Source organism: Anas platyrhynchos, chromosome 3 (genome assembly GCF_047663525.1).
Source record: "Anas platyrhynchos isolate ZD024472 breed Pekin duck chromosome 3, IASCAAS_PekinDuck_T2T, whole genome shotgun sequence".
Classification (NCBI taxonomy): domain Eukaryota; kingdom Metazoa; phylum Chordata; class Aves; order Anseriformes; family Anatidae; genus Anas; species Anas platyrhynchos.
Genome location: NC_092589.1, coordinates 48,702,665 through 48,722,596, shown reverse-complemented (window position 1 = coordinate 48,722,596; position 19,932 = coordinate 48,702,665). Strand labels below are relative to the sequence as shown.

General features: G+C 41.1%; 1 protein-coding gene and 1 long non-coding RNA gene across 25 annotated transcripts in view; one reads left to right on the top strand and one right to left on the bottom strand.

Moving 5' to 3' along the window:
• The window catches only part of QKI (QKI, KH domain containing RNA binding), a 449,819-nt gene that overhangs the window by 372,958 nt on the left and 56,929 nt on the right, over positions 1 to 19,932 (top strand). For 21 of the 24 annotated variants that reach the window (XM_072035850.1, XM_072035847.1, XM_072035848.1 and 18 more), the window contains 5 exons: positions 1,574 to 2,642; positions 3,560 to 3,718; positions 3,792 to 3,969; positions 14,245 to 14,326; positions 16,790 to 17,127. The gene's annotated coding sequence lies outside the window, so the exon portion shown is untranslated. The remainder of the gene's footprint in view (positions 1 to 1,573; positions 2,643 to 3,559; positions 3,719 to 3,791; positions 3,970 to 14,244; positions 14,327 to 16,789; positions 17,128 to 19,932) is intronic. The other 3 variants (XM_072035864.1, XM_072035863.1, XM_072035866.1) reach the window with 3 other exon arrangements.
• Positions 16,721 to 18,563, bottom strand: LOC119716348 (uncharacterized). Its single transcript, XR_005264238.1, has 2 exons — positions 18,218 to 18,563; positions 16,721 to 17,098 (listed from the first exon to the last, which is right to left on the bottom strand). It is a non-coding gene; the product is annotated as an uncharacterized lncRNA (long non-coding RNA).

Here is a 19,932-nt window from a genome sequence, read left to right as displayed (position 1 = left end):
GGTCCAGCTTAACTGCAACACAGTTACATGACATTTTGTTGGTATGGCTGTCCAGCCTGCCTGTGGCTTTACAGCTAACTCTTCCACACACTCAAAATTTAAACTTCAAGTTTTGTGTGGATTAAAGTTATTTATTAGGGTTGTGTTTTCATAATTTTCTCAGGAATTTGTTCTGCATGCCTTCATAAGGATTTAATTGCCTTCAATAGGCTATTAAGTACAACTGTATCCTAGCACATTAGTATCATAATTTATTATGTTAAATTGTCAGAACTACAACTAGGAGAAATCTATACTAAGGTTGTTAAGAAAAGGGCAAATTCAGCTTGGAATGTGGTCAACTGCAAAATAAAAAGCATCTCTTATATAGCACTTGTTTCTAAGCTCCTTTCTTCCTATTCCTGACTTTTTCTCCACTATTTCTTATAATTTAGACACAATCTTGTTACACAGTCCTTTGTTACTGTGTGAAAAACCCACACAAATGAGGTTCATTGATTACACAGAGGAAGAAGTAAAAATCCCATCAAATGCTTAAAGAAAGTGAATCAAATGTATTGTCATTTTTCTTTATTGACTTAGTATTGTTCCCTTTCACAATGAAGGATAAAAATGTGAGTTTGAAATTGTTGTGTCCCTTTACATGGTATATTGGTTTTCATGGGGTAGGAATCTCAGGGGGAATATAGTGATTTATGCTGGCAGAAGTTCTAGTTGCTTATTTGAATGCCATCCTGTGATGGTACCTAGTAGAGCCATAATATTTCTATGTTTTTCATGCGACTGTGTCTCATCTGCAAAGCTCAAATGTCATTGCCGCTTAGGGAAAGGTTACTGGTGAGAAATGTTTGAACTTTAAATGGATTCTTAATTTTGAATAGGATCCTATTTATTTATTTATTTATATTTTATTTTGCATTGAGCAACAAGTTTAGATTCAAACACCTCCAAAACTTTAGAAGATTCAAATTTGTATCTAAACCAAAAGGTGTGACTCAAATCTATGTCTAATATAAGGATAATTCAGTGTGTAAAGAGTGCATGCACACACACATACATTTGTGTCAACATATGTGAGTGTATTTTTCTCACTTCAAGATCGTATTGAAAGTAGTGACTTATTCCACTTTCACCAGAATTTCATCAGAGTTGAGTACTTCTCATAAAAAAAAAAGGAATTCAAGGAAAGAAATTTAAAAATAATTTATTGAGTAGCTAAAGAAGTTACTGATGGAAAAAAATCAAAGTAATCAACTGTTTGTTTTGGGGGAAAGTATGTTTCATGTACTAGAAGATTTTTAATTGTCCACTAGTCCCTTAACATTGTTCTGTATGGATTTCAGGACAAGATTTTGATTTGCAAATGGATGTAATAAAAAGGAGAACCCTTCTTATGTGGCTAATGCAATGTAAATCATTTAAATGTTGGAAGCATGAAGCTGTGATTGGCAGGAAGAGGGGAAGTTGAGTGGGCTGCATGGCAAAGCAGGGAATCAAAATGTGGAAATGAAGTAGACATAGAAACATTCTGGTTCTTTTGGAGAAAATCACTGTCTGATTTTTGGTTTTGCAGAAACAAAGACTGGGTGGCCTGGATGCGTATCCTGTCTTACCAGCAAATCCAGTGTTCAAGATTGTTTGCATAACCAATTCCAGCTTTGGCTCACTTCTGTTCTGAATAAGCAGTTAAGCAGTTTGGATATTTTTCAGTTCCCCGTGGGCTGGCAGAGGAAAGATAAGCAACACAGAGAGAGGACTGAGCGATGTGATCTGTTTAACTTCTGTTAGCCTATATGGATGCACCTCCCTAAAGGTGGTAAAGTGAAGCCAGATTCATTCTCATTGCTGACCAGCGTGCCAGGCAGAAAACCTTTGGAGTACTCCTTTCATGGGGAGAAAATGTTCAGTTCTTCAAGCACCCAACCCGTCTGCTGCCTTCTTTACCCTTCAAAATATCTGCAGAAGTTTTGAGTAGATTAGAAACAGATTAGAGCTGTCACCTGAAAACTGAGAGCACTCTGAACCTTGTGTGGGTTCCAGCTTGAGGGGGCCTGCAGCTGATACAGGAGGGACTGGGGTGACATCCAAGCATTTCAAACCTCCCCAGACCCCCTGCTATACTCTGCGAGTGGGTGCTAATGCTCTGCTGCACTGCAGACTCTCCCTACAGAAGTCCCCAAATGTATAGTTAGCACCCAAAATCACACCAGCTAGTGCATCTGACTTCCATCAGCAGGTTTGTGGCCATGATTTATTTATTTTTCTTCCATCTGCATGTGATTTTAGAACATGACAGAAGCCTGAAATGGAGACAAACAACCTTCAGATTCATTTTCTCTCACACTCATGGACACATGCAAGCTTATATAAAAAATAATTGACCACAGTGGAAAGGTACAGTGTTAATCCTTTTAAAAAGGCAGATATTTGGTTAATGCCAGCACTTCAGAGGCCCAGACGAGAGTGCATCCCCCTGATGAAAGTAGCCTCCAAGCACAAGGTACGAGACGGCTCCTGCCCCCAGGAATTTGCTGTCTCCACTCTTAACCCGCATGAAAGGAGTGTATTATGCCTGTAGAATGCACAGGGCTGACCAGGAAACTGAGAGTAGACCCAGGATCTCCATCCTGATACCCTGCATGGTGAGCTTCGCTATGGTTGCTTATTTCCTTACTGCAGTAGCACATCAATTGGATACATGGGTAGGGATTAGGTCCCCACTGCACCTAATGCTTCCTGAGCACAGAGGAGGAAGCAAACCCAGCCATGAAAAGCTCAGCAGTTGCAGCTGCTTAATTGATGGGGTTATTTTAAATCCAGTCAGTTAAATTGCCACGGACACCCTTTATTACAGCCTAGACAATTTTATTTCAAGTTGGCTTTAATCAATTAGGAATTGATTTTAGCTAAGTCGGCATAAGAACATCTGATCTGGTTTAACAAAATTGGTTTTAGAGAATTGAAATGGGTGTAAATTCAGCATGGGCCTAAGGAAGATTTTCTCCCTTTGCCTGCTAATGATGAGGTAGAGAAGAACTCAGTAAAACAACAAGCAAGGTGCAAGCATGGGGCTGGCTGACTGCCCTGCCAGGCTGCAGCTCCCCCAGCCTCCAAGGCATGGTCTCACTCCATGTGTTTTTAATGACCTTGTTTTCCACTGGGCCAGTGTTTTAAAGAGGTCTCCAAAGATGGCTGAGCTGGTGGGAGGCAGAGGGAATCAGGAGCTCTGCTTTTTGGTGAGGCGCTATCATGTTAAAATAGGAATGCCCTGGGAAATGAGTGTTATTAATAAAGGGTTTTTAGATATCGCTCATCTTTAATGCTATCTCACCTTTAGGGCTACTGAACATTTGCAAAATTATGTTATTCTTTCATGTGTCTTTAATTCCAACTTTAGATCTTTGTTCTTCTCAAAAGATTATTTTGATATTTTAGCCATACTGTAAAATTGGTACTATGTTAAAAACAGCAACAACAAAAAAGCCTGTTATCTTCGATTTGCTGCTGTTGTTTTTATCATGATCATTATGAGTTCTCATGTGGGATCTCTTTATCACAGGATGGTGAAATTTTCCATTTCTGTTCTCATAAATTGAAAGAACAAAGCTTCTGCAATCAAGGACCTGCTACTTCTGGTACTCTTGGAAGAAAAAAGCAGGATTTCTACCTAGGACTTGTTTACTTTGTGCCTGAGCTGTTCCCAAGCTTGATTTCTTCTGTAGGTACAAGTAGTGTTAATGAGGTGTTAATGTGTATGTAGGCGATGCAGACATAGATTTGCCTTTGATCAGTCGGTGTTCTTTCTTTCTCTCTCTCTCTCTTTTTTTTTTTCTTTCTTTTTTTTTTTTTTTTTTAACCTCGAAAATCTGTTTGCACCATGAGAGCCTGTTGACTTAACAGAAATTTCTCCAGAAGCTGAAAGAAACTCTGAAAACAATGTGAAGTGAAACTCCCACCGACTGCAATGGGGTCAGTATTGTTCCTTTGATTACAATTGTTTGAAGAGCAAAAACATATTCCCAAGGGTTTGCCTACATGCAGTTTCTGTACTGCTTTAAATATAGGCTTGAAAATAGTATACTGAAAGCACTATGTAGACTATGTACAATGCAGTTGTATTATTAGCAGGATGTTTATGCCAATGTAGCCTGTTTCCACAAATGTAGAGGAGCTCACAGTGCCTCCCTAGTTGTATCAGTACCATAACCTTGACTTTAAATTTGCACCCTTAAGGAGCTCACTTGGCAGAAAGACTGTGTGTTAGGCTTGGGTTTCTTGGCTCGTAATTATTAACACACGTGAAAAATGAAAACCAGGCTTTTAAAGTGAAAAAGCTCCAGAAAGTAGAAAAACAATGTTTTCGTCTTGCTGATGCGAGCTTCCTTATCATGTTGCTTTTGTTATCACTTTTGCTTACTCTTGCTGACATAAAGCAGCATTGCCTCATATTTATCAGAGTCACACAAAAATACAATCAGTGTCTATGTATGTGTGCGGGACATTTATAAAGCAAAGCCACACAAAGGTGTTCTGCTTAATGCTTGTGTCTCATTCCCAGCACTCCCCAGGCATTTCTGTATGACCCTGATGCCTGGAACAATTTTGTTTTTGAGGGGATGGTTGAGTGGGTTTCTCAGGGGATCTCATTTGCTATGGTTGTGCCTAAAAATCTACCAAGAAAAGGCTCCGTCTTCCCAGGCTCTGTGCAAGCAAGCAAGCCAGCAGGCAGGCCCTGCCTTCAGCACTAGAGCCCTCGTGTTGTGCCTGGCCACGCACAGCAGTGGGCAGATGTCAAGCACACAGCTGAAGACAGCAATGAGGTAGCAGCAACCAGCATGACAGCGCTGAGGCTTGAGGAGGGCTGGATGTGGGAGGCTTCCTGAGGAGAAGCAAAGCTGAAGTGGAAAAGGAGGGAAAAGAAGTGAGAAAGAGGAGCAGGGGAAGATGAAAACGCAGCAAAAAACAGTGCAGGAGCCCGAAGGATGGAGCCCACCAGCACAACTTGACAACTCAGTTAAAACTTGAAAGAAGCTCCAGAAACAGCTCCTGGTGCTGATGGTTCTGTAGCTTTCGCTCCAGCATGGGGTCTCGTTCTTGTTGCAGTCTTCCCCCCAAAGGCAATATGACAGGAAAAAGAATAAGGGTTGAATCACAGAGAAGGGATTTTAATTAGCCAAATTAGGATCCTGTTCCAAATTGTACTTTAGATAATGCCTGTCTCACTGTCTTCTAACTAAAGAAATTAACCTTACCAGACTTAGGTCAACCTTTGGAAGTACTCTCCGCATCCTCCTCTTCCCTCTCCACTCCTGGGGTGAATTAGGAGAGAGGAAGAAGAGGTGTCTCGCTGAGTAAGGTTATGCCCAAGGGTTGCAGAGGTGGAGAACAGCTGGGAAACTGGGCCCCAGTCTGCAGGGTCAACAGGTTTCTGCCTTGTCTGCATCTGATGACTTGAGGTTTTCTTTTTTTTTTTAATTATTTTTTTATTTTTTATTTGGAAATACATGCAAACTCCTAAAGATGGAAAGGGAGATTTTAAAGGTACTAGTAAAGAAGAAGCATAGTGAGCTGCACAACTCTACGTATAATGCTTGTTTATGAGCATTATAAATTAGAGTATTGTCTGGGTTTGTTAACTAAGCTTAAGTGAGCCTGTCATGGCAGGGCTGGGCACCTCACAAGGTAAGACTGACAGTCCTGGAAGCATTTGTTTTTTGCAGTGAGTAGCTCCAGTAACAGCTGCTGTATGTTTCCTCATCTTCCATTTCCTCCTCTCCCGCCCCAGGCTTATCTTTTGTTTGTTGTTCTAGTTTAGGCTTGATGTGCTTTCCCATTTCTTCTACTTTCTTTTAGTATGTTTTGACTTTTTTTTTTTTTTTTTTTTAACTCCCGTTTCCCCTTTCCCATCCCCATATTGAAGTTGCTGCTGACAAGAGTTGCCAGCCTATTTAACAGCTGCCTGGAGATGAGCACTTGGAGGATACAGACAGCAGGTGCAGCATGGGTGGCAGTGTCGGATGCCAGCCGAGACACTGTTGGTGCATGGAGTACCTCCTCTCCTCAGCCTCCGTGTTCATTTGCCCCCTTGGCTGGGCTACCAAGAGCATGTCACGGATGATGCTTATTTTTGGAGTGGGGACCAAATGCTTCAGAGCTGAACATATTCCATATGTTTTCACACCTGAAAGCTTTTCAAGGAGAGATCTGAGATGTTTCCTTTTATGCGCATACATTGAACTTTCTTTGCTTGGCTTTAGATTTTTTTAACACATATGCTGATTGCTTCCAGTGTGTGCTTATAGAAACTGGAGATATTTGCATTCATAGTATAGGAGATGATGGGGACTTGACAGATACTTGATTTGAGTTGGCTTGTTATTTCTAGATCTGGCTTATTGCAGCCACAGTGCCTACTGCTGTATCTCTATTGATTGAAGACAGACATCCTGAGGGATAACTTTGTCTTCCCTTTCATTTAAAAAGGGAAAAAAAGCTTGTCTCCAGCTCTGCTACTTGTGAAGACAGAAACAAATATGTAATGCAAACTGTTTGGTAAGATTGAAAGAGTTTCACTGAGTTCTAAAAAGTGGTCATTTGTTCAGCCTGTCTTCTCTGCCCTTCTCTGAGGTGTCCTTGCCAACCACAGCCCTAGTGTCCAGAGGTGTGCTGGGAAGGCTGTGGAAAAACAAGTGCTTGGCACTGCTTAGGTTAAACTAGTGAGGAAGGGTTGAAGAGAAACTGAAGGATAACTGATCCAAATTCAAAGCTTTGCCAGTTCCAAAGCAAAAAGGCACCCGACCTTCCCCTTATTTGTGTCCAGCCGGGCAAACTCTGATTCCTGGGTTCAATACCTTTGGGAGAGTTTCCTTGGACCATAGCCCAAATGGCTGGTTTATGTTTGCATCTCTAGAGCTCCAGCATCCTGAAAGTTTCTCTGCTATTTCTTACATTGTTCCTAGCAGAGAAAAGCCCCGATTGTGTCTAATTGTCCAAGTAGCGGATGGAGAAAGGATGAACATGGGTATCTGTTGGCACCGAAGAACTTGCCTTTGTCACTACAGGAACTGAAGCAAAGACTCAGTTCCCATCCTTCGGCATTGCCTCTCTTGACTGAAACACTGGGACTGCTCTGGCTTCCCTGCTCTGGCACTGCTGGGTTTGACCGCCCTGAAAATTACCATGGCTTGTACAGGTAAAAATGGGCAAAACTAAAACTCTCTAGGGTAACAGCGGCAGCGCAAGGCTTCCAACAGGACACGTGGCACAGGCTAGTAGCCCAGGCATTTACCTCCAGCCTCTCTGTTTCACCTTGCCTGAGCCTCTGTGGGATTTCTGCTAGCAATACCCTTGTATCCTCACTTAAAGAAAGCATGGCTGAATTCTCAAAGTCATAGAGGATTCCTACAAATGCATGCCTTTCCTTCGTGGGATATGAAGAAACTCTTTATATTTTGTACCTCATTTCTGCAGCTCGTAGAAGTAAAAACAAGGCTAGGAGAAATGGCAAACATCATGCTTCAAGCCTGAAAAATCTGTGGTTGCCAAGGTACAAATCTCTTTGAAGTAACGTGCTTACTATGTTTCATTTAGCGAATTGATCTGGTGGCTTACATTCCTATGAAGCCACTGCCTCACTTGCTCCTAGTTCCTCTCCCTCCCTCCTAGCCCCCAGAATATGGACCTGTCTAAGCAAGCTATGCCCTATGCTGGAAGGAGACCTCTGCTCATTCCTGCAAAATGAGGAAAAATAAAAATCCTTGCTGAGCAGCAGCAAAAGAGCAATGTTGCTGCCTGGAACTGCGTCAGGATCTCTGTGCTTATTAGGCCCTGTAACTGCTACAGCAGAGAAACAACTCACTGAGCCTGTTCAAAAGCCTACGGATTCTTTCTTGCATTAAGTTAATTAGTGAGAACTGAAAAAATCAGCAAATGTGTGAAAGAAAAGGATTAGGTATCTCATATCTTAGTAGCTCAGTGGAATTGCAAGGAAAAGGGATCCTACTCATCACTGATAAGAAATAAGTCTTTTATTCTGGCTTTGGTTTTTAGCAAAATTCATCACGATTTTTCCTTGTTCGCAGACACAATATTTGGTTGCTGAGGCAGATTCGATAACAACTAAACCAGAGAAACTTGTATGACCAGGTATTGCGTGGACACCATCTCATCTGAACCATTTGGGTGTACTTCTGGCTGAGAAGCACCATCCTCTAATTCCCTCCTGTACTTATTCCACCGTGAGAATATAGGGAGGAGAAAACCCACAAATGAACACACTCACTCCTCCCCAGCACTTAGCAGCACCAGGACAACAAGACAAACAGATGGAAGCCAATGCATCATCCACATGAAATCCCACCCTTTGCGAAAACATGCCAGCTGAAGAAGAGACAGGGTTCTTATTGGTGTTCTTTGCTGTGGAAAAGTCACATAAAAAATGTGACTTTTCTTGGCTTGAAGTTAACTAGTGAATGCTTTGCTTTTTTTCCCCCACCTTGGGTGTGTGTTATCTTGGCCAGGTGATCTCTGATATCTGGGATGTGGAAAAATTGAGACTTTCCAGGAAAAGCTCCAAATGGTGTAAACTTGCTTCCTGTTGTGTCCTATGGGCAGGATTGAATTTTGACCAGGAAGACTAGGAATTCCTTACCAGCCTCTTGACTTGTATTTTACATGGACCAAATGCATTTCCATCCAGAGCTGCAGTGGCAGATTTTCCTTGCCTTGCTGATAGATTTCATGTTGTGATGCACAAAACTTGCTTTTGATGGGTATTGGGATCCCTCTCCCCTCTGAGCATTTCAGTTGTGACATTTGGAAGTATTACTCGGGAAGCCTCTCACCATCTGGGCCTCCAGCAGGCTCAGCACCTGCACCACTGGTGTCCCCTGGCCTCTCCCAGCAGTGAGCCATCACTCCCCTGCAGCTGTCCCCTCCAGGTTCTCTACCTCAGCCTGTCAGCAGCTTCTCTGACAGCAGCCAGGTTAGTGGATCCTGGCCAGTCCTTTTTCCCAACCTATAAATGTGATGGCCGCTTTCTCTACTCGCAGTTAATGCTTGGTTTCCATCCCTTGCTATGAAGTGAAGAGTGCTTCTGCAGCGTTTGCGGAGGCATAGATTTACCTGTACATCTCACCAGCCTGCTTATTGGTAACAAATCATCGCTTCTCATCTGCAAAACTCACAAGCCAAGAATTTCTCCAGCCTGAGCTTTGAGGGGACTGCTTATAGCTGCTTCCTTCCATTCTCAGCCACAGTGCAGGCTCACTGGGCTCATGGCAAAGGCTTTTACCCTCAGCTTCAGTATCTGCTCTGTTGTGCTCTGTATCTCCATCAGCAGTAACCAGCCTGTTGAACCTCTTCCTCTGCTTCATCCTCTGTGGGGTCAGGAGCAAGTGATAAGGAGGAGGCCATCCTGCCGGGTCCATTCCCAGACTGCTCTGAAAGTGAGAGGCTGATCTCTCCACACAGCTGATGGTGAGGCTGGATCTATCCCCCAACCTACATCTACACACACCGGCTGGTGCCAGCCTCAGCAGCCTGCTTTAACGTGTTGTGGTAGCTCCCTCTCTCATTAAGCTCTGAAGGGCTTGTTATCTACCCCTTATCAAAGCTGGGGATCGTTTGGCAGCTTTTACTTCCTGGGCTCCTGAGATCTGGGAACAAGGGCTCAAGCAGAAATAGCCAAAAGACTAAAAATGTATGAAGCTTTATGCAAACACATGTATATGTCTATATATACACATGTATGTACAAAGCTTTAAATATATGTGTGTATAGCTACTGAAGAAATCTTTGAATATATCACTCAGAAACCATCCAGATTTTAATACCACAGTAGAAAGCTGGATCAGCTCTACTGAAGCTAATGGAACAATGAATCAGATTAACGTTCCAATTTAATCAAGTTAAGAAGGATGGTTATATAAAGTCCAGTGTTTCAAAGTGTGCAATGTTTCTTTAAGTCTGTGAAACATTGCTGTTTAAAAATGTGATGTGAAATTTCTTTTCTAGCTGGTAAGAACCACTACTAGAGAGTTTAGTAACACGAATGGTATTTTTGGAAATAACTTTATACTTTAACTAAAGTAATATGTTGCTAGAAGACAGAGAATATGGAATGAATATTGGATTTCTCTCTCCAAGTTTTATGGTGAAGTATCATATGCTGAAAGGGTGGACAAACTATGGGAGTTCTAAATACCGCTAGCGATTCCATCTAGCTAGTCAGTTTATGTAAAATCATTGACCTTGATCTGAGGATAGACCTCTTTAACACAATCAATACAGGTGCAATCAGATAAGAACATTCTACTGTTTTATTAAAGTGCATCTAATTCAAAACTCAATAACTCTCACAAATCCTTAATCAGAGAAGACATCCTGGGAGGTATTTAGGTGAGTGATCTTATAATTCTTGCTCTCTCCTTGTTAGGATGGCATTTTACAAATAGACATGTCTGTTTCCTCTTTACCCTCTCTGCCATAATTCTTTCAGTGTACAGTTGTGTTGATTATCATGCATTTATCAAGTCTTTTCCCCCCTTCATTTATTTAGAGAGGTTGAGTCAAGTGACTGCTTCAGCTTACCTCTTCCCCCAGCGTCACTGTGCACCAGCATATAAATGCAAATGTGGCTCCCTTACTGGCACACTGAGCCCTGTGTTCCAGTCTGTGGCTTAGATGTGTTACCCTATAGGAGGTGCAGTGTTAATGCGTGCTGTCTAACTCAGGGTGGCCTGGGATAATGAAAGAAAGCAGTCCATGTGCAGCATTATGTGATATCTTAAGTAGAATGAAAGCCAAGGGCAATGACTGAATTATTAGAAATGATTTTAAATCAAAATGATACATACTGAATAAGACAAAATAAGCACATGGTAGAGAGCTCCAAGAGCACTGCTTACCATGAGGTAATTATTATTCTTTCCAGGTGATCCTCAGCATGTTTCTTGATAATGCAAAATAAATTGTAATTTGGAGCAGTTGAGCTGAAGGCCTTTTTTTTTTTTTTTTTTTTTTTTTTTAATGTTCACATACAGCAGACTGAGGGCATTAGGTTTTTAATGTAAGTGAAATAGCTGTACACACTTAGCTAGACCCCTGGCTCCTATCATTACACAAAACAGCATTTAGCCAGTCTATGAAATAATATTGAGAAAAAAATAAAATATGCTTTTAACTATATACAGCACAGAGAGGCTTAAGTGGCTGCAGGACTGCATGAGTCTCCTTTACACATCTCTGGTCACAAGAGAGGAGGTCTGAATACTGGCTCTTCATGAGTCTTTGACTTGTGATTCTGCTACTTTTACTACTATACGAAGTGGGTCTACCCACTAGAAGCAGGAATATCTCTGTCCACTAGTAGGAACAGGACAGTGTCCTTTCTGTGAAGGGCAGTGAACTCTAATCGGCTAAAGCAGTCTCATGTCTCAGTTCTGTACATCCTGAGATCCATCCAGGACACTGCTCTGGGAGCTGCTTTCCTTGGCACATAAGGCTTTTTATGGTGAGCCCAAACCTTTAGCTGACTCAAGACTAGTTTGTTTGGAAAGACTGTCCACACATGTTACACACAAGTCTAGATTGTGTTCATCTAGACTCTAAAGTGTCTGATACAGTTTCAGGAAAAAACCTCCTTAGGTCAGAGCCTTAAAAACCTGCGTGCAGGAACATGAGGTGAATCGGAGGAAAAGAAGTGTCTCTGGTATGCTGAAATTAAGGGATAAACGTGTAGCCAAGACATCTACAAAAAATCACTGCCTCTTAGACTGTGAAAGCTGTAGTTAAGCAACTTTTGGGAATGGGTTCATTTTCAACAGCTAAGACAAGAAGATTTAAGCCAGAAAAAAAAATCAAATAATAAACTGGATGCAGTTTTGTTATTTAACTATAAGAACAAGTAGCCAACCGCTATGCAAAATATGCAGAAAGACAGTGGCTTTGTCAGCCAGATCAGGCCTGGGGAGATCACTCTAAAGGAGAAATTAATGTGATGCTTTCATCAAGCAGGGACTATTGACCCCAACAGAAGTGTTACTGCTTGAAAGGTGGTGACCTGAGCTAGATAGTTGTGGTGTGCTGTTTGAGGTTTCCTAGAGAGGAGCTGAATAAGGAGTGTGGCCTGGGCCATCTGCTTCTGTTGTAAGGAGAGAGATTGAAGGTGAGAAATGGGGAAGGACAGCGACCCAGGGAGCCTTCCTGAAGCAAGTTTGGTGCTGCTGCTGCAGTGGCTGAAGGAAGCAGAAGAAAAATGTTGATTCTTCTTGCCCAGCCAACACAGTAATCATTGTCGTCACACGTATTCTGTCCTTCCTTTCTGTTTGAACCAACACCATGGATTTTCAGGGCTCTGGTGAAGGCAAAGCAGGACTGTTTCTGACCACCTGCTAATCTAGACAGCTGCTTGCTTGGCTTGTGCTTGTCCATAGCCTCCACATCCAGGAACATGCTTGCTGCATGCTGTGAGGATGGTGCAGTGATTCCAGAGGTACTGCCAGGTACTCTCCAGTATAGCATGGTGCTGTTGTCTTAGCTTGCATCCTGAGGTGAGTGAAGTGTTAGCACCGTGTTGTGCAAGACCTAGTCACTCCATCAATAGCATCATATTCTCTACAAGGCCAAGCTGAATTATCAGATTTTATACGATGGCTTGAATTAAAGGCTTAATGAAAGTGGGTGATATTTGTTGTTGTTGTTGTTTTGGTTTGGTTTTGTTGTTTGGTTTTGAAATTACTCAACAGAGTTAATTAAACTCAAATATCTCTTTAAAACACAATTTCAAAATAAGATGTGCTCGATAGTAGAATAGCCAAATGTAAAGCCATGCTAAGTACCTTGGCCTTTGCAACAAAAGACTTTGCTGATTCAAGCCATTACTTAAAAGCAAGGACTTTCACTGCTTCTGCAACACTGCAGTCTTCCAATAGCTACTATACCTGGCCTTATTGCTCTTCTTCCACAAGGCAAAAATAATACCCTCTTTTTATTTTGCAATCAGAAGAGATATCCTATCATCCTATCAAGGTGTTCTTGTATGTTGCTGCTTTAATAAATTCATCCCCTGTCATTAGTGGAACAAAAATAAAATTAAAAATAATTTCTGCAGACTTCTGTGGTGCTGGGTTTGCAGTTTGAAAGCAGCCTCTTTTGTGGGGAGGGTGAGAAGTTGGTTTGTGGACATACACAACTCTTTAGATGAAGAGGTAAAAGAGAAAATACTGTTTACTAATGCTAATGGGAGCAAGAACAGTGAGCAAGAGAGAAAAAAGCATTCCAGATGCTGCATTATGTCCACAATGATATGTAACACTTCCATATTAATCTAATAAAGCCATGGTCTGTGAGCAAGTTTTGTGCTTTTGCCAGACGGGTTTGGCTCGGAAGGATTCCCACACCCGGTGGAAAATAAGGATACAAGAGATCTAATTAAAAATGGGAGCTTGAGATGCACAACAAGACTTTAAACTCTTCTTGTATTTAATGGAATTTGCTGTGGTGCTAAAATAGTATTCCCCCCTGTCATTCTGACATGAAAAACATTAGTGAATATTTGATTTTACTGTGGAACAAATTATGGTAATAATGAGTCTTTGATAGGAAAAAAAAAAAAAAGTGTTCAAACTGGTACAGTCTCATTTAAAATGTGCATGTTAAAAATAGAGCAGATACACAAAATGTTGTCTGCTGCTTCATCAACAGACTGTTATTTTATGAGATGCATGCCCTTTCAATGTAGTGCTTGACACTTAACATTTGCCTGTCTCAACCCCACTCTTATTGCAAACTCCATTCTTCTCTATATAATTTGGGCATTGGTAATGTATGAACAGTCAGGTTTCAGCTCCTACTCGGCAATTCAAAACTTCAAGGTCAGATGTCAGTGGGCAGAAAATCCTCCCTATATTTGCAACTGATTCTCAGAATTAGACTTTATGGTATGAGCGAATGACCACATCCAGGGAAATAATATGTATACCCAGGCAACTGTTATTGCTGGATTTGTTGAACATATTTATTTTAATTTGTACTAATTCTCATGATGGTGGTTGAACAACAGGCAAGAAAGCAAGGAAGAGACTTTAGAGACTTTGCATAGAAGGATTTTATTTTATTATTTTTTTTTAATATAATGCGTTTAGCAATACACCCATTGCTAAAGTGGGTGATGTTACCATAAGTACTATAAGTACTATAAAAATACAGATGCATCCTGATATCTTTTTGTTTTTAATGTTGCAGCAATTTTAGAAATGTTGATGAAGAAACAGTTTCACCTTCTATCTGAGGATGAAGAGTCACAAACTCCCCAAATTCAGTTCTGGTAAGGAAAGCCTCCATGACCTTCAACAAATCCTTCAACTTCAACTTTCATTTATTCCTTGGTAGAATGAAAATAACACTGGGCTTGCAAGACTTATTAATGGGGAATTTTCAATGAAGATAGGAGGCCCTGTGGACCACACTGAGATCAATAGAAAGACTGCCAGAGACCGCAGTCTCTCCACGCTTCATGGGAAGAAGCTAGAGGAGGAATGTGCCAGGCTAATGTCTCAACTGTATGTGTTGTTCCTGTCTTGGCACTCTATTTTCAGCAGATATTGCCCACTTTTCAGACTTCCCTGTCCCTTTTGTGGGGACTTGAGAGAGGTGTGTGTGACATGGGGGTGAGCTACTTTTTGCTCTCATAAACTCCTCTTCATCATAATTCCCACTGTGTTGGCCTTTGTCAGAGGACACCTTCAGAAAACTCCAGGGTGAACTTGGCTCAGCCTTTACAAATGTCAGCACAGAAAATACCACTATGTGTCTTTTGCTGGTTATGAATGAAGATTCCCTGAAGGTCATAGCTCAAAAACAAGGAATAGCTGGGTATTTCATCAGCAGGAGAGAATGATTTTGTTTTTTCTGTCTTTAAAAATTGAAAGAGTGTGTGTGTGTGTGTGTTCTATAGCTTGGGTCACGTTATGTTAAACAGAAATGTAGATATTACAGCAGGGTTACAGTTCTGCTGAAGATATTTGTAAGGTGAGTTTTACTCTAATTTTTGAGCTCGTGATTGCTCTCAATATCAGTGAGTTAATGACAAATGAATGTGAATGATGAATGTCAAATGAAAGATCTTTTCATTATATCTGGATTGGCTTAGTTTTATAAAAGCATCTTAAAAAAATAAAAATCTAACAGGGTATAACCATGCATTTCTTTTCCGAGGATGCATCATATAAGCCCTTTGCACTCTATTGACTGATTAAACGAAAAAGGGCTGGGCCAGAGAAGATCTGAAATGGATTTCTGTCACTGAGCAAGCCTATTAAAATCACTCTATTTCATACAGCCAGCAGCATGATGTTTAAAGTGAATTTTGTTGGGAGTGTGGGTCACAGTGGGGCAGGCTTGCCAGCTTATGCAGCACACAAATACAGGCTAAGGAAAACAATAAATGTGAACTGTCAGGAGATCTTATGAAGAATTTGCACAAGATCTCCCTCTTATATAGGACAGAGAAAGGAAATACCTCACAATCAAAGGTTCCGCTATCTTCATGGTTAGCTGCTGTCCCAGCCAAAAATGTAGGACACATTTAATATGATCTTGCTGTATAATGTAATCAGACTGTCTGAGGGATATCTTATGCTACTCTGATAGTCAACAATCAAGTGTGGTCAAGGACAGTCAAATTGTTTTATTGCACATAACTTGGCAAAGGCTAAGGAAAAACGTGTATGAATTTAATGGCTCAAAGCTTTTATTACTTACCCAATAGGTGATTTTTAAAATGTACTTCCTTGCCTTCATGTCAAATGCAAAGTGAAATGGATGGCTTTAAAAATCATTAGTTGGAGAGAGAGGGAGAAAGAAGAGCATTCCTCTGATGTCAGCCTGCAAATTGCTCTAAAGAGGAACTGAAGGCCAACAGAGAAAGTCCTAGAAGCCTCAGGAGAGCTGTAAAGAGTGACACTACAGGACACACATCAATCCATGTCCAACGGCCCGGAGATTAAAGGACTGGCCTATGGAAATGTTAGTAACCACACAACTAGAGAACAGAATTTTGCCTGTAAGACTGCAAGCTCTTTAACAGGTCATTGAGAAAAATCTTGCTTAGATAACCATGTTGTAGAGGTACTCTAGATCTTCTGCCTGTCTCTAATCTCCCATAATGGAGAGAATTCTACAGAAACAACTCAGGAAACAAAGGATTTTGCACAATTCATCCATAAGAATGAGAACACACATTTTATTTAGAAGAGATATAACACATTTGGGGAAATGCACTCCCATTTTATGGAATGGAAGTAGTTTTCCAAAATCATCAAAGGTTTATTAAAAATGGTGTAAGAATCAAGCCAGAATTAATTTTTGTTTTAATTACAAAGCCCAGGATACAATGCTAATAAAGTCAAACTTTAACAACTGATTTAATCTTTATTACAATTCTGCTAGTGTAATAAAAATAGGAATAACGTTGAAATTAAAATTTAGAAATAATGATTTATTGACCACTGTCCTGCACCTCTGAAGCATTCACAAATATTCTACCTTACGTATGTCACATAGTCATGCTGGGAGTGGCCTGAAAATTCTTTTGACTATCCACTGGAACATCTACAGGTTTATTTTGTTCATTTGAGATGTTAATAAGTGTGAATGGCAAGAGTACAGCCACACAGAATGATTTAAATGGGAGGCCATGACTGGTATGATACAATTCATGCATTAGTGCCACACAGTCTCTTGTCAACTGTGGGCAACTAAAACTTGACTTTAATTTCTATTTCAAAAGGTCACAGAGCTGGTGCTCAGCCTAAGAGAAGAGTTGCCAATGACTCAACGTGAGTTGAAAAGATGGAGCTTCATCAGCTGGAACTACATCAGTGGAAACAACCTTGCTTTTCCAAAGGTGGTCTGATGTTCAAACACTAACTCCAATCCACTGCATCTTGCAAAACTTCACAAGGTCATTCTGAGGAGCAGAAAGGCTTTAAATGAATCCTGCACAGAATTTTGTGGAAGTGACCACCATCTTCAGAATGTGCACAGATGCATAAGATTGACGGAAGTGAGGCAACCTGTGATTTGTCCTGGAGGTATACTGAGAAAAAAAGACAGGAACACTGAACAGTGAGTTGTACTCTAATGATTTATTATTTTTTTATTATTATTTTTTTGCTGGATTGTCTGTGAATTTTATCTCTAGCTTGACATCTTTCATATGGTTCTCATAAATTTACACCATACAGTTAAAGTTCTTTGCAGAGTTAAAATTTAAGGCAGGATAGAAATATTTTAAAGTACTTTATAACGACACATTAGAACCATAGCAAATCCCTTGATAGCCTAAATGGACAGAAACATTCTAGAGTACAAATGAGTTAGAGATTAATTCATAGTAGCTTGTAAAGGCTTGGGGAATTCTTTATGTTAGAAATGGCATTACAGCAGGAACAAGACGTTTAGATGTAGAACTTAGGGATATGGTTTAGTGGGGACTGTTAGTGTTAGGTCAGAGGTTGGACTCGATGATCTTGAGGTCTCTTCCAACCTAGAGATTCTGTGATTCTGTGATTCTGTGATCTCTTGGACGAGAGAAACACTCTCTCTTCGCTTCTTGTCATTCTTCAGAATGAGTGTTTATGGGTGGAAATCTGCCTTGATTCACTGTCCACCCTGTTTCAGCCTTTTTATTGTCAAAGAGGTTGGAGAAGGTGAAGGATATCCCTCTGTCTACCACAAGCCTTGGAGAACATATCATGTGGCATTAATAAAAAAAAAAAAGAAAAAAAGAAAAAAAAAAGAAAGCTGGCCTTGGAAAGAGGGTTCAGGATTCCTCTTCACTTATGAAAAGTGAACAAAATATCCCATTATAATTAGAGCTAGGAAAGCATGCTATATGTGCTATACTTGAAATGAAATTAGGAAGCAGATTTACTGCTTCTATAGAAAGAACACAACTTATACTTGAGCAAATCCATGCTCAAGTAACCAAAAAAGAGCTTCTATAAGGTATTGTTGTCAGAGAATCTTTAATTCTCCTTCCATCACCAGTGATTTCTAAAAGAGCAGCAGAAAAGACAGCAGTTTCAGCGGACATGCAGATGCCTCCTCTTCCTACAAGTAATCAGTGAAGGCTGGAAGTGGTATTTCCCCAGGGGCATCATCACTTTTTTTTTTTTTTTTTTTTGACTGTAGAACTCTGTGAAATAGCCCTTACCTTTTGCAGTATTTCCTTGGGTTGAGAGGCTCTCCAGGTTGAGAAAGTCCTTGTTCTTTGCATGCTTGACACATTGGGATTGTTTCACTTTTGTGGTGGGGTTTCACTTTTGTGGTGGGTTTGTCTCAGCAAACAGCTGAACTCCCACTCAGCTGCTCATTCACAAGCCCTCCTCAGCAGTGCAGGTGAGCAAATAGGATAGCAAAGCTCGTAGGTTGAGATAAAGACAAGGAGATTGCTTACAAGTTACTGTTGCAAGTGAAACAGATTTGTCTTGGGAAAAAAATAATTTATTGCCAATAGATGCTGGTAGTGAAACACAAAGATAATTATAACAACATCTTTCCTCCACTTCTGCCAGGCCCAGCTTCACTCCTTCACTCCAGAATGTTCCACTAACCCTACTCTGAGTGGCATGGGGGGTGGGGGGAGCAGCTACAGTCAGAGAATAGAAACTTAGATTTTTTTTCTCTCATGATCTGTTCCTCTTGTACTTTTCCCCTGCTCCAATGTGGGCTCTTCTCACATGCTCCAGTTACTTCAGGAACATCTGTTCCATCATGGAGCACCACCTCCTCCTCTGACCTTGGCATTCCTTACACCATTTCTCACTCCTTTTTATTCCCTCCTCCTCATCTTTCTCTGGTGTTTTTACTATTTCTTAGATGCGTTTTCACAGACATGCCACCAGCACTGATGGTGGGCTCAGCTGTGTTCTCTAGCAGGTCCACTGGAGATGGCTGTGTCCAGCATGGGGCAGTGCCTGGTCCCTTTTCACAGAAGCCACCCCAGCAACACTCCCCACTGTCCAAACCTTGCCATGTATGCCCAACACAACTTTTCTAACAATAAAGTGAGGCAAATGTTTGACTGTGTGCTTTGACCTGCAAGCTTTGGAAAAACAGGTATTTTGGCTCACTGCACAGAGATTGCAAGGATTCTTTATGATAAATTGGAAAACCTTTTGGACCTCTTAACTAAGTCCGTTTAATTTATATTCCTGTTCAGTTCAAAGCACTCACCCATTCATGCAGCTTGCACCCCAGATCCAACCATGGTGTATGAGAGCTTTTGTTTGTTCTGGCGCCCTGGGGACTGGGGCAGAGGGCACATAGCTGGGCTTTTTGGCACTCCTATCCAAAAGCACTCCCTAATTTTCTTCCTGAAAGAAATACAGAGCTTTTTTCTTGAAAACAGTGTTGCACAAGCACCCTTGGGTGATCATTATAGCTTCCGGATGAATATCCCATTCTGAGCATTAATGACCCAACCAGACGGTGCTGGTCCCCTCGAATCAGTGGGAGAACAACCAGCAGGCAGCTGGTGAAAGAGCTGCTGGGAGGTGAGCATAGGAGCTCCTGCCTCAGCATTTTCTTTGTGAAGATTAAAGGTGCAAGTGTGTCAATCATCAGTGTGAAAAGGCTGTCAGAGTTCAGTATTTTTAGCTCTTTAGCAGATTATCTCTTTTATTTTTAGAGGTAACAATAGTTCCTGGGTTAAGAGGGAGACAAAAGCCTCATTAGTTTTGGAATTTCAAATGAACTCAGTAAGGCACTGAGGAGATTTTTTTCCATAGGAACCTGCAAAGTTGCTTAAAGGATGCTGTGAAAAACAAGGGAAAGCCTCCTGCTTAAGGGTCTCTGTGCTAATGATATACAAATATAAGCTGCCTCAGCCTGCCGTGAAGCAGCCTGGGAGCGTGCTCTTCCCCAGCC